Genomic DNA, 22,500 nt, shown 5'->3' on the forward strand with positions numbered 1-22,500 from the left:
AGGTGAAGAAGCAAGCTGTACAACACTGGGATTGTGTGCGCACCTTGCCAACTGATAGAAAACAGTACCTTTGCACTCTCCTGACTTTTCCAATCACAGGAACATTCGATTGGAAGCTGTTTTGGACAACTTTTCTTTTCTTCCTGCCAAACACTTGGCAGACATCCGTGCAACTTCTAGAACACGATGGGAGATGTTTTCTGTGCTGGCACAGTTTTTCCTAGCCAGACATAGTGGAAAAGCGTTTTGCCGAGGTGTAGATGAGAAGAGGAGCTAAAGAGTGGATGTTAGCAAATGACACCCATCTTCAAAAAAGGCAATTAAGAGGACTCGCCATAGTACAAACCAGCCAGCCTCTTTTTTATCCCCAGGAAGTTGATGAAGCAGCTCTTCCTGGAAATCCTTGCCAGGCACATGACAGATGACCAAATAATGTAGTTAGCATGATTTTTCAGGGGAATTTCATGCTGAACATCACTTTAAACTCCTCTGATGAATCAACTTGACTGGTAGATGAAGGGAATATTATCTGCCTGGGCTTCAGGGAGGTTTTTGACATACCTCTACATGGCATCACACATACATATGGAAGCAATAGTGCAAAGGGGAGGGAATCAGTGTCTTTTCAGTGATGCTGAGGGAAAAGACAAGAGGCAGTGGGCACACACTGAAATACAGGAGATTGCCTTTGAACATCAGTAAATGTTTCTTTACTGTCAGGGTGACTGAACCACGGCACAGACTGCCCAGAAAGATTGTGGAGCCTGGATCTTTGAAGACATTAAAAGTACACCCAGATAGAATCCTGGGCAAGAGGCTCTAGGTATCCTGGTTTAGGCAGGGGGGTTGGGCCTGGTTAGCCCCACCAACCCCTTCCACTCTCTTTCATTCTGTGCTAGTGAATTCTCTTCAAGATGCATTTCAAAGCGCTGGCATGACAAAGTTCTGTGCAGACAGAGATCCAAATGGACATGGCATCTAAGTTCCTTAAGCAGTGTTCAAGAAGAATGTAAAACTCTGGCACAAGTGTCTCTTCCCTAACTGAATCCCTTTCATGGGAAAATTCCCAGCTCTAGAAAGATCTTCTGATACGCATGCTTAAGACTGACACTGGCTGAGCAAATTTCTCCCTATGTATATCTAAGACCAGTTAGGATCTTCACCCAAAGTGCAGTCAACATAGTCACAGAATGCCTATTGTTAAGAAGTGACAGCTTCCATCAGAATGGCAGCTATTGGTCCACAAAATGGATTAATGGATGGGAATTATCTACGTGGGTTAAAAACAAAAATAAAGAGTTGGTCTTTATTTATCAATTTCATGGCAATATTGATAAGGGAAGAAAAAGATCTAAGTCCTTGACTTTCTGGACTCGAGGAAAGATTTTAAAAATTCCTTGTAAAAATGTATGATCACAATCAGACTATTGAAACCATTTTAGTTGGGAACAAAGTTCCAAAATTGTCTAGATAGTGGCAAAGAAGCCAAGAAAATAGGAAAGAAACAAAAAGAGAGCAAAAGAGTCAGCTTCAGTGTACAAGCTCGTTCTAGAAGTAGTCTGCTGGGAAAAGGAACCCCCAGCTAAATTTCCAATGTATTCCTGCGCTTGATTCAGTAACTGGTCAATGTAAAAACCAATCCTTTTGTACAACTTCTTCCAGCAACAAAAACTCCAACAGGTTGACACTACCATCATGCCTGTTCCAGACATATTTAAAAGAGAAATGATGATTTTCTTGAAAACCTACTTACATAAAAGTTGCAAGATGGTGGAGGGATTCCCACATCCTCCTTCCTCCATCTGGCTTGAAAGTATATTTGATAAAATATGCAACAAAGCACATGATTTATAAGGGAGAGTCAAATGGATGATTTGGGAATCGATCTCTTGTTGATAGTAAACTTCATATCCACTCGGTGTGACCTTTTTAAAACAAAATGTGGAGCTGAGGCATGAATCTGCCACAACAATTGTAAAGCAAACATACACACTCCCCTTCATATGCCCCCCCCTCCACACACACCTAGGCACACACAGAGATCAGCATAGCAGATCATGAACACCTTGGAAAAGACTGAAATGCTAAATGCCTCTCTTGATGGGCAAAAGAGCTGGTGCAGTAATTCAAATGCCTGGTACAAAAATTCTGTTTAATATTTAGCTCCTATTTAAAACACAGCTTTTCATTTCATTCTATTTACAGAATATTTTCATTTCATTTGTTTCTTTAAAATTACTTAGTTCTCACCTGTTGTATGTCTAGGAATATTTTCTTCCAAAAATAGAAAAAAATAGATGATATCTTTTCAGCAGAAAACATTGGTTGATACAATTTTAAACCATCATGATATGGAAGAATTCTTCTGTCCCTCTCGAAGGTGGAAGAAGCATTTGGATCACAGATCATCTACAATGAAATACTTGACATGTTTAAGATGCTTTCAATCAATTTTGATCGTCAATTGCTTATTTGTTGTAAACAGTAATTTTTCAGTGAAGGGAAAGTGTGTGTGGTATATCTACATGATATGTTCAAAGGCAGTTCCTACTAATGGCCAGGCTGAATTCCAGTAAATAATGTCCCGAATGATATTTTGCCGCCTTCTTTGGCACTTCATGAAATCTTACCCCGATGAAGTGCTGAAACAAAGAGATTTTCTCTTAGAGAGTGTCTCATGTTGTAACCTATCCCATGGATTTTATGCTGTAATTCTTATCTCTTTTAAAATTTACTATCTTCTGTACAGTTTTCATGAAACTTTCTGTTACAGTAGTGAATAGCACAGATAAATGTCATTTTGTACAACTTTGAATTTACCCCAAGAGCTGAGAGAAAACTTGATCCTATACTTCAATCCGAGTTTCTTCTATAGTCCGACTTTGTTTCTCTACCATCAAGCTTCTCCTTTGTTGCTGCTCCAAGCCCCGTCCAAGGTGACCTTGAATACTTTCAGGGATGGGACACCCACAACTTCTCTGGGCAACCTGTTCCAGTGTTCCAGCACTCCCACAGTAAAAAAGGCCTTCCTTTCATCTAATATGTGTAGGAAATCATAAATCTAGGCATAGAAGCTTGGAGTGCAAATTTGAAATTCTTTGGATTTGAAGCACATTTTATATGAATACTGACTTACAGATGACTAAAAGATGTTGATGGGCATTTGAGCTGACAAGTTTTGAAAAAGTGCACGGAAATTAAAATTGAAACCACTAAAATTAAAAACTCCTTGCCATTTTCTTTTTCCTCTCCTATTCAAAATTGCATATGTCAGATATCAGTGCTTCATGCAAACCTCTCAGATGCTCTCAGAGAAAAAGCTTTTCTTTCAGACTAAGTTGCGGTTGACGTAGAACACTAGCAGGAGTGAAAGATTTTCTGGGCATCGGGGCAGCCCGTTCTCCTTGGATTTGTGTGCAGAATGCATTTTATCCAAACTGGAAAATAGATCCCAGCTCTGTTCTATTCATCATTCTTACTTCATCAGGCCAGAAGATTCTGTGAAAAGTAGCCTGTGGACCTTGAAGACAGCGCATGTGAACCAGATGAGAGGTGATAGAGAAGTTGAGGGAGAGAAGAAAGAGCATGAGGCTGAAACCAGAAAGTATTTCTCCACGTGATCATGGAAGATTGCAGGAGCCACTTGGTACTATCAAACCAGCCCAACTTGGCACTGGTGCCACCTTGGGTCTGGGAGCCATGTTGCATATCGTGCATTTTAAGGAGCCAGCTGGCCACACCCAGCCATATGCCCCCAAACACAAACCAAGGCCCTTTTCTCTGGCAAACAAAACTCAGCTGCCCTGCTTCTGGATGGCAGATTGCAGGAACCACTTGGTACTATCAAACCAGCCCAACTTGGCACTGGTGCCACCATGGGTCTGGTCACCATCCTGCCTATTGTAGCTTTTCAGGAGCCAGCCGGTCACTCTCAGCCATAGGCCCCCAAACACAAACCTCGGCCCGTTTCCCTGGCAAACAAAAGTAAGCTGCCCCGCTTCTGGATGGCAGATTGCAGGAGCTACTTAGTACTATCAAATCAGCCCGACTTGGCACAGGTGCCACCTTGGATCTGGGAACCATCCTGTGTATCGTGGATTTTCAGGGGCCAGCCAGCCACTCTCAGCCATATGCCCCCAAAAACAAACCACGGACCTTTTCTCTGGCAAACAAAACTCAACTGCCCCTCTTCTGGATGGCAAATTTTAGGACGCACTTTGTACTACGAAAACCGCCCGACGTGGCACTGGTGCCACCTTGTGTCAGGGAACCATCCTGCATATCGAGCTTTTTAAGGAGCCAGCCGGCCAGGCCCAGCCATATACCCCCAAAAACAAACCACGGACCATTTCTCATGGAAACAAAAATCCGCTGCCCCGCGGCTGGATGGCAGATTGCAGGAGCCACTTTGCACCATCAAACCAGCCCGACTTGGCACTGGTGCCACCTTGGGTCTGGGAACAATCCTGCGTATCGTACATATTCAGGAACCAGCCGAACACTCCCAGCCACAGGCCCCCAAACACAAACAACGGCCCATTTCCCTGGCAAACAAAACTCAGCTGCCCCGCTTCTGGATGGCAGTTTGCAGGAGCCACTTGGGACTATCAAACCAGCCCGACTTGGCACTGGTGCCACCTTGGGTCTGGGAACCATCCTGCGTATGGTGGATTCTAAGGAGCCAGCCGGCCACTCCCAGCCACAGGCCCCCAACAAAAACCACGGCCCTTTTTTCTGGCAAACAAAACTTAGCTGCCTCACTTCTGGATGGCAGATTGCAGGAGCCACTTGGTGTAATCAAACCAGCCCGACTTGGCACTGGTGCCACCTCGGGTCTGGGAACCATCCTGCGTATCGTGGATTCTAAGGAGCCAGCCGGCCACTCCCAGCCACAGGCCCCCAAACAAAATCAACGGCGCTGTTCCCTGGAAAACAAAACACGCCTGCCAACTTTTTGATGGAGTTTGCAGGAGCCACTTGGTACTATCAAACCAGCCCGACTTGGCACTGGTGCCACCTTGGGTCTGGGAAACATCCTGCGTATCGTGGATTCTTAGGAGCCAGCCGGCCACTCCTAGCCACAGGCCCCCAGACAAAAACCTAGGCCTATTTCTCTGGCAAACAAAAGTAAGCTGCCCCGCTTCTGGATGGCAGATTGCAGGAGACACTTGGTACTATCAAACCAGCCCAACTTGGCACTGGTGCCACCTTGGATCTGGGAACCATGCTGTGTATCGTGGATATTCAGGGGCCACCCGGCCACTCTCAGCCATATGTCCCCAAACAGAAACCTCGGCCCTGTTCTCTGGCAAACAAAACTCAACTGCCCCTCTTCTGGATGGCAAATTGCAGGATGAACTTGATACTAAAACCGCAGGCCGACTTGGTAGTGGTGACACCTTGGACCTGGGAACCATCATGCGTATCGAGCATTTTAAGGAGCCAGCCGGCCACTCCCAGCAATATGCCCCCAAAAACAATCCACGGAATTTTTCTCTGGCAAACAAAAATCAGCTGCCCCGCTTCTGGATGGCAGATTGCAGGAGCCACTTTGCACCATCAAACCAGCCCGACTTGGCACTGGTGCCACCTTGCATCTGGGAACCATGCTGCCTAGCGTGGATTTTCAGGAGCCAGCCGGCCACTCTCAGCCATAGGCCCCCAAACAAAACCCACGGCCCGTTTCCCTGGCAAACAAAATTAAGCTGCCCCGCTTCTGGATGGCAGATTGCAGGACGCACTTGGTAGTATCAAACCAGCCCGACTTGGCACTGGTGCCACCTTGGGTCTGGGAACCATCCTGCGTATCGTGGGTTCAAAGGAGCCAGCCGGCCACTCCCAGCCACAGGCCCCCAAATACATACAACGGCGCTTTTCCCTGGAAAACAAAACTCGCCTGCCAACTTTTTGATGGCAGATTGCAGGAGCCACTTGGTACTATCAAACCAGCCCAACTTGGCACTGGTGCCACCATGGGTCTGGTCACCATCCTGCCTATTGTAGCTTTCCAGGAGCCAGCCGGTCACTCCCAGCCATACGTCCCCAGTCACAAACCTCGGCCCGTTTACCTGGCAAACAAAAGTAAGCTGCCCCGCTTCTGGATGGCAGATTGCAGGAACCACTTGGTACTATCAAACCAGCCCAACTTGGCACTGGTGCCACCTCTGGTCTGGGAACTATGCTGCGTAAGACAGATTCCAAGGCGCCAGTCGGCCACTCCCAGTCACAAGCCCCCAAACACAAACAACGGCGCTATTCTCTGGCAAACAAAACTCCACTGCCCCGCTTCTGGATGGCAAATTGCAGGACGCACTTGGTACTATAAAAACAGCCCTACTTGGCACTGGTGCCACCTTGGGTCTGGGAACCATCCTGCGTATCGATCTTTTTAATGAGACAGCCGGCCACTCCCAGCCATATGCCCCCAAACACAACCCACGGCCCTTTTCTCTGGCAAACAAAACTCAACTGCACCGCTTCTGGATGGCAGATTGCAGGAGCCACTTGGTACTATCAAACCAGCCCGACTTGGCACTGGTGCCACCTTGGGTCTGGGAACCATCCAGCCTATCGTGGATTTTAAGGAGCCAGCCGGCCACTCCCAGCCACAGGCCCCCAACAAAAACCACGGCCCTTTTTTCTGGCAAACAAAACTTAGCTGCCTCACTTCTGGATGGCAGATTGCAGGAGCCACTTGGTGTAATCAAACCAGCCCGACTTGGCACTGGTGCCACCTTGGGTCTGGGAACCATCCTGCGTATCGTGGATTCTAAGGAGCCAGCCGGCCACTCCCAGCCACAGGCCCCCACACAAAATCAACGGCGCTGTTCCCTGGAAAACAAAACACGTCTGCCAACATTTTGATGGAGTTTGCAGGAGCCACTTGGTACTATCAAACCAGCCCGACTTGGCACTGGTGCCACCTTGGGTCTGGGAAACATCCTGCGTATCGTGGATTCTTAGGAGCCAGCCGGCCACTCCTAGCCACAGGCCCCCAGACAAAAACCTAGGCCTATTTCTCTGGCAAACAATAGTAAGCTGCCCCGCTTCTGGATGGCAGATTGCAGGAGACACTTGGTACTATCAAACCAGCCCAACTTGGCACTGGTGCCACCTTGGATCTGGGAACCATGCTGTGTATCGTGGATATTCAGGGGCCAGCCGGCCACTCTCAGCCATATGTCCCCAAACAGAAACCTCGGCCCGTTTCTCTGGCAAACAAAACTCAACTGCCCCTCTTCTGGATGGCAAATTGCAGGATGAACTTGATACTAAAACCGCAGGCCGACTTGGTAGTGGTGACACCTTGGACCTGGGAACCATCATGCGTATCGAGCATTTTAAGGAGCCAGCCGGCCACTCCCAGCAATATGCCCCCAAAAACAATCCACGGAATTTTTCTCTGGCAAACAAAAATCAGCTGCCCCGCTTCTGGATGGCAGATTGCAGGAGCCACTTTGCACCATCAAACCAGCCCGACTTGGCACTGGTGCCACCTTGCATCTGGGAACCATGCTGCCTAGCGTGGATTTTCAGGAGCCAGCCGGCCACTCTCAGCCATAGGCCCCCATACAAAACCCACGGCCCGATTCCCTGGCAAACAAAATTAAGCTGCCCCGCTTCTGGATGGCAGATTGCAGGACGCACTTGGTAGTATCAAACCAGCCCGACTTGGCACTGGTGCCACCTTGGGTCTGGGAACCATCCTGCGTATCGTGGGTTCAAAGGAGCCAGCCGGCCGCTCCCAGCCATAGGTCCCAAGTCACAAACCTCGGCCCGTTTCACTGGCAAACAAAAGTAAGCTGCCCCGCTTCTGGATGGCAGATTGCAGGAGCCACTTTGTACTATCAAACCAGCCCAACTTGGCACTGGTGCCACCTCTGGTCTGGGAACCATGCTGCGTAACACAGATTCTAAGGCGCCAGTCGGCCACTCCCAGCCACAAGCCCCCAAACACAAACAACGGCGCTATTCTCTGGCAAACAAAACTCAACTGCCCCTCTTCTGGATGGCAAATTGCAGGACGCACTTGGTACTATAAAAACAGCCCTACTTGGCACTGGTGCCACCTTGTGTCTGGGAACCATCCTGCGTATCGATCTTTTTAATGAGACAGCCGGCCACTCCCAGCCATATGCCCCCAAACACAACCCACGGCCCTTTTCTCTGGCAAACAAAACTCAACTGCACCGCTTCTGGATGGCAGATTGCAGGAGCCACTTGGTACTATCAAACCAGCCCGACTTGGCACTGGTGCCACCTTGGGTCTGGGAAACATCCTGCGTATTGTGGGTTGTCAGGAGCCAGCCGAACACTCTCGGCCACAGACCCCAATCAAAAACAACGGCCCGTTTCACAGGCAAACCAAACTCAGCTGCCCCGCTTCTGGATGGGAGATTGCAGGAGGCACTTGACACTGTGAAACCAGCCCCACTTGGCACTGGTGCCACCTTGGGTCTGGGAACCATGCTGCGTATCATGGATTTTCAGGAGCCAGCCGGCCACTCCCAGCCACAGGCCCCCAAACACAAACCACAGCATTTTTCTCTGGCAAACAAAATTCAGCTGCCCCGCTTCTGGATGGCAGATTGGAGGAGCCACTTGGGACTATCACACCAGCACAACATGGCACTGCTGCCACCTTGGATCTGGGAACCATCCTTCCTATCGTGGATTTTCAGGGGCCAGCCGGTCACTCTCAGCCATAGGCCCCAAACACAAACCACGGCCCTTTTCTCTGGAAAAAAAAACTCAACTGCCCCTCATCCTGATGGGAGATTGCAGGAGCCACTGGGTACTATGAAACCAGCCCTACTTGGCACTGGTGCCACCTTGGGTCTGGGAACCATGCTGCGTATCATGGATTTTCAGGAGCCAGCCGGCCACTGCCAGCCACAGGCCCCGAAACACAAACAACAGCCTGTTTCTCTGGCAAACACAATTCAGCTGCCCCGCTTCTGGATGGCAGATTGCAGGAACCACTTGGTACTATCAAACCAGCCCGACTTGGCACTGGTGCCACCTTGGGTCTGGGAACCATCCTGCGTATCGTGGATTCTAAGGAGCCAGCTGGCCACTCCCAGCCACAGGCCCCAAAACACACACAACGGTGCTTTTCCCTGGAAAACAAAACTCGCCTGCCAAACATTTGATGGCAGATTGCAGGAGCCACTTGGTTTTATCAAATCAGCCCAACTTGGCACTGGTGCCACCATGGGTCTGGTCACCATCCTGCCTATCGTAGCTTTTCAGGTGCCACCCACTCACCCCCAGCCAGAGGCCCCTAGACAAATATTTCGGCCCGTTTCCCTGGCAAACAAAAGTAAGCTACCCCGCTTCTGGATGGCAGATTGCAGGAGCCACTTTGCACCATCAAACCAGCCCAACTTGGCACTGGTGCCACCTCTGGTCTGGGAACCATCCTGCGTATCGTGGGTTCTAAGGAGCCAGCCGGCCACTCCCAGCCACAGGCCCCCAAACACAAACAACGGCGCTTTTCCCTGGATAACAAACTCGCCTGCCAACTTTTTGATGGCAGATTGCAGGAGCCACTTGGTACTATCAAACCAGCCCAACTTGGCACTGGTGCCACCATGGGTCTGGTCACCATCCTGCCTATCGTAGCTTTTCAGGAGCCAGGCGGTCACTCCCAGCCATAGGCCCCCAGACACAAACCTCGGCCCGTTTCCCTGGCAAACAAAAGTAAGCTGCCCCGCTTCGGGATGGCAGATTGCAGGAACCACTTGGTAGTATCAAACCAGCCCGACTTGGCACTGGTGCCACCTCTGGTCTGGGAACCATCCTGCGTATCGTGGTTCTAAGGAGCCATCCGTCCACTCCCAGCCACAGGCCCCCAAACACAAACAACGGCGCTTTTCCCTGGAAAACAAAACTCGCCTGCCAACTTTTTGATGGCAGATTGCAGGAGCCACTTGGTACTATCAAATCAGCCCAACTTGGCACTGGTGCCACCATGGGTCTGGTCACCATCCTGCCTATCGTAGCTTTTCAGGAGCCAGCCGGTCACTCGCAGCCATAGGCCCCCAGAAACAATACTCGGCCCGTTTCCCTGGCAAACAAAAGTAAGCTGCCCCGCTTCTGGATGGCAGATTGCAGGAGCCACTTTGCACCATCAAACTAGCCCGACTTGGCACTGGTGCCACCTCTGGTCTGGGAACCATCCTGCGTATCGTGGATTCTAAGGAGCCAGCCGGCCACTCCCACCCACAGGCCCCCAAACACAAACAACGGCGCTTTTCCCTGGAAAACAAAACTCGCCTGCCAATTTTTTGATGGCAGATTGCAGGAGCCACTTGGTACTATCAAACCAGCCCAACTTGGCACTGGTGCCACCATGGGTCTGGTCACCATCCTGCCTATCGTAGCTTTTCAGGAGCCAGCCGGTCACTCCCAGCCATAGGCCCCCAGACACAAACCTCGGCCCGTTTCCCTGGCAAACAAAAGTAAGCTACCCCGCTTCTGGATGGCAGATTGCAGGACGCACTTGATAGTATCAAACCAGCCCGACTTGGCACTGGTGCCACCTCAGGTCTGGGAACCATGCTGCGTATCGAGGATTCTAATTAGCCATCTGGCCACTCCCACCCACAGGCCCCCAAACAAAAACAACGGCGCTTTTCCCTGGAAAACAAACCTCGCCTGCCAAATTTTGATGGCAGATTGCCGGAGCCACTTGGTACTATCAAACCAGCCCAACTTGACACTGGTGCCACCATGGGTCTGGTCACCATCCTGCCTATCGTAGCTTTTCAGGAGCCAGCCGGTCACTCGCAGCCATAGGCCCCCAGACAAAAACCTCGGCCCGTTTCCCTGGCAAACAAAAGTAAGCTGCCCCGCTTCTGGATGGCAGATTGCAGGAACCACTTGGTACTATCAAACCAGCCCAACTTGGGACTGGTGCCACCTTGGGTCTGGGAACCATCCTGCGTATCGTGGATTCTAAGGAGCCAGCCGGTCACTCCCAGCCACAGGCCACCAAACACAAACAACGGCGCTTTTCCCTGGAAAACAAAACTCGCCTGCCAACATTTTGATGGCAGATTGCAGGAGCCACTTGCTACTATCAAATCAGCCCAACTTGGCACTGGTGCCACCATGGGTCTGGTCACCATCCTGCCTATCGTAGCTTTTCAGGAGCCAGCCGGTCCCTCCCTGCCATAGGCCCCCAGAGAAAAACCTCGGCCCGTTTCCCTGGCAAACAAAAGTAAGCTACCCCGCTTCTGGATGGCAGATTGCAGGAGCCACTTTGCACCATCAAACTAGCCCGACTTGGCACTGGTGCCACCTCAGGTCTGGGAACCATCCTGCGTATCGTTCATTGTAAGGAGCCAGCCGGCCACTCCCAGCCACAGGCCCCCAGACACAAACAACGGCGCTTTTACCTGGAAAACAAAACTCGCCTGCCAACTTTTTGATGGCAGATTGCAGGAGCCACTTGCTACTATCAAATCAGCCCAACTTGGCACTGGTGCCACCATGGGTCTGGTCACCATCCTGCCTATCGTAGCTTTTCAGGAGCCAGCCGGTCACTCGCAGCCATAGGCCCCCAGACACAAAACTCGGCCCGTTTCCCTGGCAAACAAAAGTAAGCTACCCCGCTTCTGGATGGCATATTGCAGGAGCCACTTTGCACCAACAAACTGGCCCGACTTGGCACTGGTGCGACCTCTGGTCTGGGAACCATCCTGCGTATCGTGGATTCTAAGGAGCCAGCCGGTCACTCCCACCCACAGGCCCCCAACACAAACAACGGCACTTTTCCCTGGAAAACAAAACTCGCCTGCCAACATTTTGATGGCAGATTGCAGGAGCCACTTGGTACTATCAAACCAGCCCAACTTGGCACTGGTGCCACCATGGGTCTGGTCACCATCCTGCCTATCGTAGCTTTTCAGGAGCCAGCCGGTCACTCGCAGCCATAGGCCCCCAGACACAAAACTCGGCCCGTTTCCCTGGCAAACAAAAGTAAGCTGCCCCGCTTCTGGATCGCAGATTGCAGGACGCACTTGGTACTATCAAACCAGCCCAACTTGGCACTGGTGCCACCTCTGGTCTGGGAACCATGCCGCGTATCGTGGATTCTAAGGAGCCAGCCGGCCACTCCCAGCCACAGGCCCCCAAACAGAAACAACGGCGCTTTTCCCTGGAAAACAAAATTCGCCTGCCAACTTTTTGATGGCAGATTGCAGGAGCCACTTGGTACTATCAAATCAGCCCAACTTGGCACTGGTGCCACCATGGGTCTGGTCACCATCCTGCCTATCGTAGCTTTTCAGGAGCCAGCCGGTCACTCCCAGCCATAGGCCCCCAGTCACAAACCTCGGCCCGTTTCCCTGGCAAACAAAAGTAAGCTGCCCCGCTTCTGGATGGCAGATTGCAGGAGCCACTTTGCACCATCAAACTAGCCCGACTTGGCACTGGTGCCACCTCTGGTCTGGGAACCATGCTGTGTATCGTGGATTCTAAGGAGCCATCCGTCCACTCCCAGCCACAGGCCCCCAAACACAAACAACGGCGCTTTTCCCTGGAAAACAAAACTCGCCTGCCAACTTTTTGATGGCAGATTGCAGGAGCCACTTGGTACTATCAAACCAGCCCAACTTGGCACTGGTGCCACCATGGGTCTGGTCACCATCCTGCCTATCGTAGCTTTTCAGGAGCCAGCCGGTCACTCGCAGCCATAGGCCCCCAGACACAAACCTCGGCCCGTTTCCCTGGCAAACAAAAGTAAGCTGCCCTGCTTCTGGATGGCAGATTGCAGGACGCACTTGGTAGTATCAAACCAGCCCGACTTGGCACTGGTGCCACCTCTGGTCTGGGAACCATCCTGCGTATCGTGGATTCTAAGCAGCCAGCCGGCCACTCCCAGCCACAGGCCCCCAAACACAAACAACGGCGCTTTTCCCTGGAAAACAAAACTCGCCTGCCAACATTTTGATGGCAGATTGCAGGAGCCACTTGCTACTATCAAATCAGCCCAACTTGGCACTGGTGCCACCATGCGTTTGGTCACCATCCTGCCTATCGTAGCTTTTCAGGACCTAGCCGGTCACTCCAAGCCATAGGCGTCCAGACAAAATGCTCGGCCCGTTTCCCTGGCAAACAAAGTAAGCTGCCCCGCTTCGGGATGGCAGATTGCAGGAACCACTTGGTACTATCAAACCAGCCCGACTTGGCACTGGTGCCACCTTGGGTCTGGGAACCATCCTGCGTATCGTGGATTCTAAGGAGCCAGCCGGTCACTCCCAGCCACAGGCCCCCAAACACAAACAACGGCGCTTTTCCCTGGAAAACAAAACTCGCCTGCCAAATTTTTGATGGCAGATTGCAGGAGCCACTTGGTACTATCAAATCAGCTCAACTTGGCACTGGTGCCACCATGGGTCTGCTCACCATCCTGCCTATCGTAGCTTTTCAGGAGCCAGATGGTCACTCGCAGCCATAGGCCCTGAGACAAAAACCTCGGCCCGTTTCCCTGGCAAACAAAAGTAAGCTGCCCCGCTTCTGCATGGCAGATTGCAGGAGCTATTTAGTACTATCAAACCAGCCCGACTTGGCACTGGTGCCACCATGGGTCTGGTCACCATGCTGCGTATCGTGGATTCTAATTAGCCATCCGTCCACTCCCAGACACAGGCCCCCAAACAAAAACAACGGCGCTTTTCCCTGGAAAACAAAACTCGTCTGCCAACTTTTTGATGGCAGATTGCAGGAGCCACTTGGTACTATCAAACCAGCCCAACTTGGCACTGGTGCCACCTTGGGTCTGGGAACCATGCTGCGTATCGTGGATTATAAGGAGCCAGCCGGCCACTCCCAGCCACAGGCCCCCAAACACAAACCACAGCGCTTTTCCCTGGAAAACACAATTCGCCGGCCAACTTTTTGATGGCAGATTGCAGGAGCCACTTGCTACTATCAAATCACCCCAACTTGGCACTGGTGCCACCATGGGTCTGGTCACCATCCTGCCTATCGTAGCTTTTCAGGAGCCAGCCGGTCACTCCCAGCCATAGGCGCCCAGACACAATGCTCTGCCCTTTTCCCTGGCAAACAAAAGTAAGCTGCCCCGCTTCTGGATGGCAGATTGCAGGAACCACTTTTCACCATCAAATAGCCCGACTTGGAACTGGAGCCACCTCTGGTCTGGGAACCATGCTGCGTATCGTGGATTCTAAGGAGCCAGCCGGCCACTCCCACCCACAGGCCCCCAAACACAAACAACGGCGCTTTTCCCTGGAAAACAAAACTCGCCTGACAACTTTTTGATGGCAGATTGCAGGAGCCACTTGCTACTATCAAATCAGCCCAACTTGGCACTGGTGCCACCATGGGTCTGGTCACCATCCTGCCTATCGTAGCTTTTCAGGAGCCAGCCGGTCACTCCCAGCCATAGGCTCCCAGACAAAATCCTCGGCCCGTTTCCCTGGCAAACAAAAGTAAGCTGCCCCGCTTCTGGATGGCAGATTGCAGGAACCACTTTGTACTATCAAACCAGCCCGACTTGGCACTGGTGCCACCTCTGGTCTGGGAACCATCCTGCGTATCGTGGATTCTAAGGAGCCAGCCGGTCACTCCCTGACATAGGCACCCAAACACAAACAACGGCGCTTTTCCCTGGAAAACAAAACTCGCCTGCCAACTTTTTGATGGCAGATTGCAGGAGCCACTTGGTGCTATCAAACCAGCCCAACTCGGCACTTGTGCCACCATGGCTCTGGTCACCATCCTGCCTATCGTAGCTTTTCAGGAGCCAGCCGGTCACTCGCAGCCATAGGCCCCCAGACAAAAAGCTCGGCCCGTTTCCCTGGCAAACAAAAGTAAGCTGCCCCGCTTCTGGATGGCAGATTGCAGGACGCACTTGGTACTATCAAACCAGCCCGACTTGGCACTGGTGCCACCTCAGGTCTGGGAACCATCCTGCGTATCGTGGATTCTAAGGAGCCAGCCGGCCACTCCCAGCCACAGGCCCCCAAACACAAACAACGGCGCTTTTCCCTGGAAAACAAAACTCGCCTGCCAACTTTTTGATGGCAGATTGCAGGAGCCACTTGGTACTATCAAACCAGCCCAACTTGGCACTGGTGCCACCATGGGTCTGGTCACCATCCTGCCTATCGTAGCTTTTCAGGAGCCAGCCGGTCACTCCCAGCCATAGGCCCCGAGACACAAAGCTCGGCCCTTTTCCCTGGCAAACAAAAGTAATCTGCCCCGCTTCTGGATGGCAGATTGCAGGAGCCACTTTGCACCATCATACTAGCCCGACTTGGCACTGGTGCCACCTTGGGTCTGGGAACCATCCTGCGTATCGTGGATTCTAAGGAGCCAGCCGGCCACTCCCAGCCACAGGCGCCCAAACACAAACAACGGCGCTTTTCCCTGGAAAACAAAACTCGCCTGCCAAATTTTGACGGCAGATTGCAGGAGCCACTTGGTACTATCAAATCAGCCCAACTTGGGACTGGTGCCAGCATGGGTCTGGTCACCATCCTGCCTATCGTAGCTTTTCAGGAGCCAGCCGGTCACTCCCAGCCATAGGCCCCCAGACAAAAAGCTCGGCCCGTTTCCCTGGCAAACAAAAGTAAGCTGCCCTGCTTCTGGATGGCAGATTGCAGGAACCACTTGGTACTATCAAACCAGCAAAACTTGGCACTGGTGCAACCTTGGGTCTGGATACCATGCTGCGTATCGTGGATTCTAAGGAGCCAGCCGGCCACTCCCAGCCACAGGCCCCCAAACACAAACAACGGCGCTTTTCCATGGAAAACAAAACTCTCCTGCCAACTTTTTGATGGCAGATTGCAGGAGCCACTTGGTTTTATCAAATCAGCCCAACTTGGCACTGGTGCCACCATGGGTCTGGTCACCATCCTGCCTATCGTAGCTTTTCAGGAGCCAGCCGGTCACTCGCAGCCATAGGCGCCCAGACAAAAAGCTCGGCCCGTTTCCCTGGCAAACAAAAGTAAGCTACCCCGCTTCTGGATGGCAGATTGCAGGAGCCACTTTGCACCATCAAACTAGCCCGTCTTGGCACTGGTGCCACCTCTGGTCTGGGAACCATCCTGCGTATCGTGGATTTTAAGGAGCCAGTCGGCCACTCCCAGCCATACGCCTCCAAACACAAACAACGGTCCGTTTCCCTGGCAAAGAAAAGTAAGCTGCCCCGCTTCTGGATGTCAGATTGCAGGAACCACTTGTTGCCAAGTTGGGGTGGTTTGATAGTACCAAGTGGCTCCTGCAATCTTCCATCAAAAAGTTGGCAAGCGAGTTTTGTTTTCCAGGGAAAAGCGCCGTTGTTTGTGTTTGGGGGCCTGTGGCTGGGAGTGGCCAGCTGTCTCCTTAGAATCCACGCTACGCAGGATGGGTCCCAGACCAGAGGTGGCACCAGTGCCAAGTCGGGCTGGTTTGATGGTGCAAAGTGACTCCTGCAATCTGCCATCCAGAAGCGGGGTAGCTTACTTTTGTTTGCCAGGGAAACGGGCAGAGCTTTGTGTCTGGGGGCCTATGGCTGCGAGTGACCGGCTGGCTCCTGAAAAGCTACGATAGGCAGGATGGTGACCAGACCCATGGTGGCACCAGTGCCAAGTTGGGCTGGTTTGATAGTACCAAGTGGCTCCTGCAATCTGCCATCAAAAAGTTGGCAGGTGAGTTTTGTTTTCCAGGGAAAAGCGCCGTTGTTTGTGTTTGGGGGCCTGTGGCTGGGAGTGGCCAGCTGGCTCCTTAGAATCCACGATACGCAGGATGGTTCCCAGACCAGAGGTGGCACCAGTGCCAAGTCGGGCTGGTTTGATGGTACAAAGTGGCTCCTGCAATCTGCCATCCAGAAGCGGGGTAGCTTACTTTTGTTTGCCAGGGAAACGGGCCGAGGTTTGTGACTGGGGGCCTATGGCTGGGAGTGACCGGCTGGCGCCTGAAAAGCTACGATAGGCAGGATGGTGACCAGACCCATGGTGGAACCAGTGTCAAGTTGGGCTGGTTTGATAGTAGCAAGTGGCTCCTGCAATCTGCCATCAAAAAGTTGGCAGGCCAGTTTTGTTTTCCAGGGAAAAGTGCCGTTGTTTGTGTTTGGAGGCCTGTGGCTGGGAGTGGCCGGCTGCCTCCTTTGAACCCAGGATACGCAGGATGGTTCCCAGAGCCAAGGTGGCACCAGTGCCAAGTTGGGCTGGTTTGATAGTACCAAGCGGCTCCTGCAATCTGCCATCCAGAAGCGGGACAGCTTAATTTTGTTTCCCAGGGAAACGGGCCGAGGTATTTGTCTGGGGGCCTACGGCTGGGAGTGAATGGCTGGCTACTGAAAAGCTACGATAGGCAGGATGGTTACCAAACTCATGGTGGCACCAGTGCCAAGTCGGGCTGGTTTGATAATACTAAATAGCTCCTGCAATCTGCCATCCAGATGGGGGGCAGCGGATTTTTGTTTGCTGGAGAAAAATTCCGTGGTTTTTTTTTGGGGGTATATGGCTGGACGTGGCCGGCTGGCTCCTTAAAAGATCGATACGCAGGATTGTTCCCTGACCCAAGGTGGCATCTGTGCCAAGTCGGGCTGTTTTCGTAGTACCAAGTGCGTCCTGCAATTTGCCATCCAGAAGAGGGGCAGTTGAGTTTTGTTTGCCAGAGAAAAGGGCCGTGGTATATGTTTGGGGGCATATGGTTGAGAGTGGCCGGCTGGCCCCTGAAAATCCACGATAGGCAGGATGGTTCCCAGAACCAAGGTGGAACCAGTGCCATGTTGGCCTGGTTTGATAGTACCATGTGGCTCCTGCAATCTGCCATCCAGAAGCGGGGCTGCTTACTTTTGTTTGCCAGGGAAACGGGCCGAGATATTTGTCTGGGGGCCTATGGCTGAGAGTGAGCGGCTGGCTCCTGAAAAGCTACGATAGGCAGGATGGTGACCAGACCCATGGTGGCACCAGTGCCAAGTTGGGCTGGTTTGATAGTACCAAGTGGCTCCTGCAATCTGCCATCAAAAAGTTGTCAGGCGAGTTTTGTTTTCCAGGGAAAAGCGCCGTTGTTCTTGTTTAGAGGCCTGTGGCTGGGAGTGGCCGGCTGCCTCCTTTGAACCCAGGATACGCAGGATGGTTCCCAGACCCAAGGTGGCACCAGTGCCAAGTTGGGCTGGTTTGATAGTACCAAGTGGCTCCTGCAATCTGCCATCCAGAAGCGGGACAGCTTACCTTTGTTTCCCAGGGAAACGGGCCGAGGTATTTGTCTGGGGGCCTATGGCTGGGAGTGACCGGCTGGCTACTGAAAAGCTACGATAGGCAGGATGGTTACCAGACTCATGGTGGCACCAGTGCCAAATCGGGCTGGTTTGATAATACTAAATAGCTCCTGAAATCTGCCATTCAGACGCGGGGCAGCGGATTTTTGTTTGCTGGAGAAATGTTCCGTGGTTTTTTTTGGGGGTATATGGCTGGACGTGGCCGGCTGGCTCCTTAAAAAGATCGATACGCAGGATTGTTCCCTGACCCAAGGTGGCATCACTGCCAAGTCGGGCTGTTTTCGTAGTACCAAGTGCGTCCTGCAATTTGCCATCCAGAAGAGGGGCAGTTGAGTTTTGTTTGCCAGAGCAAAGGGCCGTGGTATGTGTTTGGGGGCATATGGCTGAGAGTGGCCGGCTGGCCCCTGAAAATCCACGATAGGAAGGATGGTTCCCAGAGCCAAGGTAGCACCAGTGCCATGTTGGCCTGGTTTGATAGTACCATGTGGCTCCTGCAATCTGCCATCCAGAAGCGGGGCAGCTTACTTTTGTTTGCCAGGGAAACGAGCCGAGATATTTGTCTGGGGGCCTATGGCTGGGAGTGACCGGCTGGATCCTGAAAAGATACGATAGGCAGGATGGTGACCAGACCCAAAGTGGAACCAGTACCAAGTTGGGCTGGTTTGATAGTACCAAGTGGCTCCTGCAATCTGCCATCAAAAATTTGGCAGGCGAGTTTTGTTTTCCAGGGAAAAGCGCCGTTGTTTAGAAGCCTGTGGCTGGGAGTGGCCGCCTGTCCTCGTAGAATCTACGTTACGCAGCATGGTTCCCAGAGCCAAGGTGGCACCAGGGCCAAGTCGGGCAGGTTTGATAGTACCAAGTGCGTCCTGCAATTTGCCATCCAGAAGAGGGGCAGTTGAGTTTTGTTTGCCAGAGAAAAGCGCCGTTGTTTGTGTTTGGGGGCCTGTGGGTGGGAGTGGCCAGATGGCTAATTAGAATCCACGATACGCAGCATGGTTCCCAGACCTGAGGTGGCACCAGTGCCAAGTCGGGCTGGTTTGATACTATCAAGTGCGTCCTGCAATCTGCCATCCAGAAGCGGGGTAGCTTACTTTTGTTTGCCAGGGAAACGGGCCGAGGTTTGTGTCTGGGGGCCTATGGCTGGGAGTGACCGGCTGGCTCCTGAAAAGCTACGATAGGCAGGATGGTGACCAGACCCATGGTGGCACCAGTGCCAAGTTGGGCTGGTTTGATAGTACCAAGTGGCTCCTGCAATCTGCCATCAAAAAGTTGGCAGGCGAGTTTTGTTTTCCAGGGAAAAGTGCCGTTGTTTGTGTTTGGTGTCCTGTGGCTGGGAGTGGACGGATGGCTCCTTAGAACCACGATACGCAGGATGGTTCCCAGACCAGAGGTGGCACCAGTGCCAAGTCGGGCTGGTTTGATAGTACCAAGTGGTTCCTGCAATCTGCCATCCAGAAGCGGGGCAGCTTACTTTTGTATGCCAGGGAAACGGGCCGAGGTTTTTGTCTGGGGGCCTATAGCTGGGAGTGACCGTCTGGCTCCTGAAAAGCTACGATAGGCAGGATGGTGACCAAACGCATGGTGGCACCAGTGCCAAGTTGGGCTGATTTGATAGTACCAAGTGGCTCCTGCAATCTGCCATCAAAATGTTGGCAGGCGAGTTTTGTTTTCCAGGGAAAAGCGCCGTTGTTTGTGTTTGGGGGCCTGTGGCTGGGAGTGGCCGGCTGGCTGCTTAGAATCCACGATACGCAGGATGGTTCCCAGACCAGAGGTGGCACCAGTGCCAAGTCGGGCTGGTTTGATACTACAAAGTGCGTCCTGCAATCTGCCATCCAGAAGCGGGGCAGCTTACTTTTGTTTGCCAGGGAAACGGGCCGAGGTTTGTGTCTGGGGGCCTATGGCTGGGAGTGACCGGCTGGCTCCTGAAAAGCTACGATAGGCAGGATGGTGACCAGACCCATGGTGGCACCAGTGCCAAGTTGGGCTGGTTTGATAGTACCAAGTGGCTCCTGCAATCTGCCATCAAAAAGTTGGCAGGCGAGTTTTGTTTTCCAGGGAAAAGCGCCGTTGTTTGTGTTTGGGGGCCTGTGGCTGGGAGTGGACGGATGGCTCCTTAGAATCCACGATACACAGCATTGTTCCCAGACCAGAGGTGGCACCAGTGCCAAGTCGGGCTAGTTTGATGGTGCAAAGTGGCTCCTGCAATCTGCCATCCAGAAGCGGGGCAGCTTACTTTTGTTTGCCAAGGAAACGGGCCGAGGTTTGTGACTGGGGGCCTATGGCTGGGAGTGACCGGCTGGCTCCTGAAAAGCTACGATAGGCAGGATGGTGACCAGACCCATGGTGGCACCAGTGCCAAGTTGGGCTGATTTGATAGTACCAAGTGGCTCCTGCAATCTGCCATCAAAATGTTGGCAGGCGAGTTTTGTTTTCCAGGGAAAAGCGCCGTTGTTTGTGTTTGGGGGCCTGTGGCTGGGAGTGGCCGGCTGGCTCCTTAGAATCCACGATACGCAGGATGGGTCCCAGACCAGAGGTGGCACCAGTGCCAAGTCGGGCTGGTTTGATGGTGCAAAGTGACTCCTGCAATCTGCCATCCAGAAGCGGGGTAGCTTACTTTTGTTTGCCAGGGAAACGGGTAGAGCTTTGTGTCTGGGGGCCTATGGCTGGGAGTGACCGGCTGGCTCCTGAAAAGCTACGATAGGCAGGATGGTGACCAGACCCATGGTGGCACCAGTGCCAAGTTGGGCTGATTTGATAGTAGCAAGTGGCTCCTGCAATCTGCCATCAAAAAGTTGGCAGGCGAGTTTTGTTTTCCAGGGAAAAGCGCCGTTGTTTGTGTTTGGGGGCCTGTGGCTGGGAGTGGCCGGCTGGCTCCTTAGAATCCACGATACGCAGCATGGTTCCCAGACCAGAGGTGGCACCAGTTCCAAGTCGGGCTACTTTGATGGTGAAAAGTGGTTCCTGCAATCTGCCATCAAGAAGCGGGGCAGCTTACTTTGGTTTGCCAGGGAAACGGGCAGAGCATTTTGTCTGCGCGCCTATGGCTGGGAGTGACCGGATGGCTCCTGAAAAGCTACGATAGGCAGGATGGTTCCCAGACCTGAGGTGGCACCAGTGCCAAGTTGGGCTGATTTGATATTACCAAGTGGCTCCTGCAATCTGCCATCAAAAAGTTGGCCGGCGAATAATGTTTTCCAGGGAAAAGCGCCGTTGTTTCTGTTTGGGGGCCTGTGGCAGGGAGTGGCCGGCTGGCTCCTTATAATCCACGATACGCAGCATGGTTCCCAGACCCAAGGTGGCACCAGTGCCAAGTTGGGCTGGTTTGATAGTACCAAGTGGCTCCGGCAATCTGCCATCAAAAAGTTGGCAGACGAGTTTTGTTTTCCAGGGTAAAGCGCCGTTGTTTGCGTTTGGGGGCCTGTGGCTGGGAGTGGACGGATGGCTAATGAGAATCCACGATATGCAGGGTGGTTCCCAGACCAGAGGTGGCACCAGTGCCAAGTTGGGCTGGTTTGATAGTACCAAGTGGCTCCTGGAATCTGCCATCCAGAAGCGGGACAGCTTACTTTTGTTTGTCAGGGAAACGGGCCGAGCTTTGTGTCTGGGGGCCTATGGCTGGGAGTGACCGGCTGGCTCCTGAAAAGCTACGATAGGCAGGATGGTGACCAGACCCATGGTGGCACCAGTGTCAAGTTGGGCTGGTTTGATAGTACCAAGTGGCTCCTGCAATCTGCCATCAAAATGTTGGCAGGCGAGTTTTGTTTTCCAGGGAATAGCGCCGTTGTTTTTGTTTGGGGGCCTGTGGCTGGGAGTGGCCGGCTGGCTAATTAGAATCCACGATACGCAGCATGGTTCCCAGACCAGAGGTGGCACCAGTGCCAAGTTGGGCTGGTTTGATAGTACCGAGTGCGTCCTGCAATCTGCCATCCAGAAGCGGGGCAGCTTACTTTTGTTTGCCAGGGAAACGGGCCGAGTATTGTTTCTGGGGGCCTACGGCTGGGAGTGACCGGCTGGCTCCTGAAAAGCTACGATAGGCAGGATGATGACCAGACCCATGGTGGCACCAGTGCCAAGTTGGGCTGATTTGATAGTACCAAGTGGCTCCTGCAATCTGCCATCAAAAAGTTGGCAGGCGAGTTTTGTTTTCCAGGGAAAAGTGCCGTTGTTTGTGTTTGGGGGCCTGTGGCTGGGAGTGGACGGATGGCTCCTTAGAACCACGATACGCAGGATGGTTCCCAGACCAGAGGTGGCACCAGTGC

This window comes from Melospiza melodia, chromosome 2 (genome assembly GCF_035770615.1).
Source record: "Melospiza melodia melodia isolate bMelMel2 chromosome 2, bMelMel2.pri, whole genome shotgun sequence".
NCBI lineage: Eukaryota > Metazoa > Chordata > Aves > Passeriformes > Passerellidae > Melospiza > Melospiza melodia.